We start from the raw sequence: 5,236 nt of genomic DNA, 5'->3' as shown, positions 1-5,236 counted from the left end.
TTCCAGACCTGTAATCTTCAAAAAACTTTTTCCTACACTTATATTAGAATACAAAATGATACAAAAATCACATTTCAGAGAAAAAATTGCAAGTGTTCTATTAAAAATTGCAAATGTTCTATCTAACCAAAAATATTAATTTTTAGTATGGATCTAAATTATGCCACATTAACCCAGAGTACCCATTTTTACCAGGCAAGGCCAGATTTTTAAAAATGTATTTAGACACCTAACTCCCATGAGGAGTTCCTGCATGACCCCAATTAAAGGATGGTACTACAGAGCCAATTTCTTGCTTCCATTGTTTATTTATAAGATCCAAAGTTCTTCATTACAAAATCTATGTGATTGTTTCTAACTGGCTTCACAAAGATGAGGGTCCAATTTAGCAGACTTCCTTATGGCCTACGCAGCAGGGGCATATGGAAGAAGTATAATGGGTAATCTGTAAGTACGTGTGGGGAGAGAAAGGAAAAGGGACAGGGTAGCACACACCAAGTAAAATACAACTTAAAAGCAGAGAATCAGATGCAGAGAAAGGGAACGGAAATTAGTGAAAAAGCAAAAGAAAGCAATGTAAACAAAAAAGGATTTCATTAAACATGATTAAAGTGCAAAAACTCATTCCTAATATTACTCTCCAAAACAGCAGTTATTGTACATGTCATAGGGATGATTTTGGATCACAAATAGTACCGTGGTTGGGAGAGTTGATTCATAAACAAGCATTGCTTAGAGCAGGACTGTCTAAATGGTGGCCTGCAAGCAGCATGTGATTGATGAGGGGGTAAATTGTGGCCGCCAGTCACTTGCTTTCACGCTGCTCCTTCCATCACTCTGGCTACAACAGCAGCCAGAGTCTCTGAGTTCCTCCCCATCCTCCTGCTGATGCTTCCTGTAATGGCTCCAGGAGGTGGGGCAGTGTGGGAAGCTGAGGGTGAGCCTGGGGCACACGGTGCAGTGGGGAATGGGGTGAGATCTGACGGGGCGGGGGTTGCAGGACACAGTGCAGAGGTGGGGAGAGCTTTGTGAGCGTGCGGCATAATGGTGTGAGTCACAGTGTAGCAGGGCGGTCATGAAGTGTAGCAGTGGGGAAGCACGTGGGCAAGTGGTGCATGGGGGATTGCAAGCACACAGCGCCACAGCTGGGAAGGGGCATCTATGGGGTGTGCAGTCCAGAGAGACTGTGGTTTGCCCTGCTGTGACCTGCAGGGTATGGCTATCACTTATGAGCATATCACTTATCACCAGCATATCTGAGGATTTTATGCTCTCCATTCAGTTGAATTCCTCTCTTCATGTTGTTTATGCTCCTGGTTGCTTTTTCTAGTGCCAGGTTGACTAGGAATGAGTTCAATCAGTTTGTTGGGAATTCTTAATCCAGCTAATAGGCCCCACAGACTTTCTCTTTGTATGCTATCATAAGCTTTCTGGAACTCGATGAACAGAATGTGTAAACTTTGATTATATTCCCATTTTTTTCTCAACAATTTGTCTTAGAGAGAAGATTTGGTCTGTCATCAATCTATTGTTGCAGAACTCAATCTATTCTTGTATTCTCCCAGAATGTTTTGTGTGTAAATTAGTAAGCACTGTAGTAAAATGTTACAGAATAAAAGTTGGTGTTAATAGGGGTAAATTTGACACTCCAGTTTGCTGCCTTTTTTGAAGATGGGACATATTAAGGCTACCAATCATAAGGTAAAAATTGATTACTTCCAAATAAGGAGAATTAATTTATGGATTTGTTTATAAAACTCTTGTCCTCCATATTTTATCATTTTAGCTGAGATACCATCAGTTCCCCTGGTGCCTTACTGTTCCTAAGTTTTGCTTTGGCTGTTTTCACTTCGACAAAAGATGGTTCTTCTATGTTTGGTTCAGCTAATGAATATATTTCTTGTTGTGCTGGCACTGTAGGTATTGGACAGTTTTACAGTTCTACAAGATATTCTTTCCATCTCTCTCTGATTGCTGTCTTGTATGTGAGGAGGTTTCCACTTCTGTTGCTCTCATAAATGAAAACATGAATGATATAGAAACTTTGGATAACTGGTTATGGCCCATAGAGCATGGAAGTTGGACAGCTCTGGCTTAGAGTGCTGTCAGTGCCACAATATTAATAGCCACTAATTCTTCCTTCTTTCAAGGCTTCTAAAACTGATTAGTAGAAGCTTTGAAAATGAAATAACGTAGCCAGTTTTAGGGCTGCTAAATGCACAGTATTCTCAGTGTTGTAGTTTTAACAAGCACTATTTCAGCACTTCAGTGCTGTGCTATTAGTGGGCCCAAAACTGACTAGCCCGATCTTTTTTAAGGCTTTTAATAGTACCATTTTCAACAGCTGCTTCTCCTTTACTGTTTCTAGTGCTGTTAAACAGAGTGCTGTTAGTTACATGATAATAGGTAATGTACAGTTAACTCGAAGATAATTAAATTATGAAGTAGACAGTGAGGCTGAAATATATTATTCGTTTAATTGGTCCATGCATGCATCCAATATGCAGAAAACTAGTTTATTACAACGTGATAGGTAACAAATTGAGACTGGCACTATGTTATGCAGTAAAGTGAATTATGCATTTATCCAGTATGCACATAAGTGAAGTATATTGCGAATATATTAACACATCAAGTATTTTACCAGGTTGGGTGTGCTGAGGCACCTTAATATTGAATTAAACATATAAAAGTGTATTAGAACTCAGTTAAATGTGAATTATGTTTAGTATTTGAAAATCTTCAAAACAAATTATTTTGTGCCATTAAATGAATAAAATAGAAATTACACAAGAAGAAAGTTAAATATTTAACTAGTTGATGGTATTATATGATTCTAGGAGGAAGGAAATATGCACCCCACAGTGAAGTAGAAATCTCTATCTCAATTAGAAGGTTTAATTGGCTTAAAAAAACTATTTTAGTGTACAATATAACACCTTTTCATTTGTTCCGGTTTCCCTTGTATGCGTCTGATCTATGGTACAATTTAATGCTCTAGATTCTTATTACAGAAAGCAACAAAGGAACTGAAAAGGCTGTTTATTTTTAATGTTTGTGCCTCAGCCCATTACAATGGACTATAGCAAGATAATATCAAAAAGGGAAGGAGCAAAGTGAAAGAATGGTGAGATAGGTTTTAACAGGCCTGATCTAGAAGACTGGCAGAACTGAAGGGAGTTGAAAGTCTAGTAGAGAAAGAATGGGAGAAATTAGGTCTTTGTGAAAAGGAAGTCCACTGGACAAATTAGAAAGAATCCAGTGGAGAGCAACAAAAATTATTAGAGACCTGTGAAACATGATTTATGATGACAGGCTGAAAGAACTGGGATTATTTATTTTGGAGAAAAGAAGACTGAACTTGGATTTGATAACAGTCTTCAAATACCAGAAAGGCCAATATCAAAAGGATAGAGATTCACTGTGGCTGCAGAGGATAGGACAAGGAGCACTGTTCTTAAATTGCAGGTTGCATGTTAGGAAGAAAAAGGCTGGGAAATCTCCATGCTTGGACATTTTTAAGATCATGTTAGCCAAACACTTGACTGAGACACTTGAATCAGGAATTAACCTGCTTCAAGCAGGTGACTGAGGTCCATTCAAAATATATATTTAATAGATTCATAGATCGTAAAGAGCTGGAAGGGACCTTGCAAAATCATTGGGTCCAGCCCCCCTGTACTAGGCAGGAAAGACTATTATTTTTTGTAGTAAAAAAATAGTGAAAAGTAAGAGCTGACATTTTCCAGGGGGGCCCCAAGTCTTTGAAAGGTTGAGTACCATTGTGCTAGAGTGGGCATTAAAGAAATATAGATTTTGTTCCCCAAAAACCTGTTCAAGTTCTCCCCAAACCTCAAGACTCCCCTAAGTCTTCTTTAAACAAGACTTAAAGAAAGAGAAGAGAAGAGAAGCTCATTCTCCATTGTTTAAAAAAAAGGCTCTTTCATGTGCTAAAACTCAGACCATTCCCTATTCCCTAAATGTATTTAAGTGCCAAAAGGATAATTTGTCTTCAGTCCAGAAGTCAAAATTGAATACTTTCCAATAACAACCGCTACAGTGAACTAATGAGTTGTCATTAAAAAACTGAGGCAATTCAAAATAGTGGGGGCAGCACTGAAGAAACTGGATGTAATGCACTAAACAACAAGAAACAGAGGGAACTGTGCTATTCATTTTCAACTTTAATTTAAAATATTTTAATGTGATTAGTGTTGCACAGAAATCTACACTGAATACCATCCAAACTAAGGACTTCACTGCAGTGTTTAAAACAGAGCTTGTCTTGGAATACACGTAGTGTTTTCTGTTGGCCTACTTTTTAAAAAAAAAAAAATGTTATTTAAAAAAACCCTAAAAAATGCTGGTTAGTATTTACTAAAAGCACCTATTTGTTGTCCCTGGGGCAAGTCAGTCCCTTCCTGGGAGGTGCCAGGCATCCGGCTGGCCACAGGAGTCTGCTGAAGGCAGAAGTGGCAAGTGGCCGGATCCTACTTTTGGCATCCCCCTGTGGCCAGGGGGTGGTGAGCTGCTGCTGGGCTGGCCAGTCCCTGAGCTGTGGGGGGGCCTGGTCCTTCCCTCCACAGCGGTGGTGTCCCCCAGGGGCTGGGCTGGGCAGGCTGCCAGTGAGCAGTGTGCTGCCTGAGCTCCCAAGGGCCCAATCCAACTTCCAGGAGCCAACCAGCACACTGCCTTTCCCACAAGCCTACCTGGGTTTCCAGTGCCTCGCACACCGAGGCAGTGTCAACTTACACAATGGAGCTACAAAAATCATAACGTTGTACAGAAATATGGGATTGACTTATACAGTGTCAACCTATACACTGTAAAATACGGTAATACATGCACACATATACGCAAGCACATGCATACACACACACCTGCACCTTCATGGATACATACATGCATACTCATATGCACGTGCATACACACATGCACACCCACGTGCATACACATATGCACACTCATGCATGCACACATACACAGGCATGCACCTGCACATTCGCGGTCACACACACACGTATATGAGCTCTACGTGAGATACAGTCGCAGTCGCGGATGCAGCGGCCCCCTCCCCACCCCGCGGGAGGACACAGCCGGGCGTTCTCCCGACGTGACAGGAACCGCCTCAGGGTCCGACCAGCCCGCGCCACGGGGGGCAGGGGGCGCCAGGGGCTGCAGCTCCGTTGGGCGGGGCACGGGCCGGGCCGGGCGGGGGCGGGGGCGGGAGGGCGAG

Source organism: Alligator sinensis, unplaced genomic scaffold (assembly GCF_000455745.1).
Source record: "Alligator sinensis unplaced genomic scaffold, ASM45574v1 scaffold439_1, whole genome shotgun sequence".
Classification (NCBI taxonomy): Eukaryota; Metazoa; Chordata; order Crocodylia; family Alligatoridae; genus Alligator; species Alligator sinensis.
The sequence above is the reverse complement of the archived record's forward strand: the minus strand, read 5'-3'. Positions refer to the sequence as shown.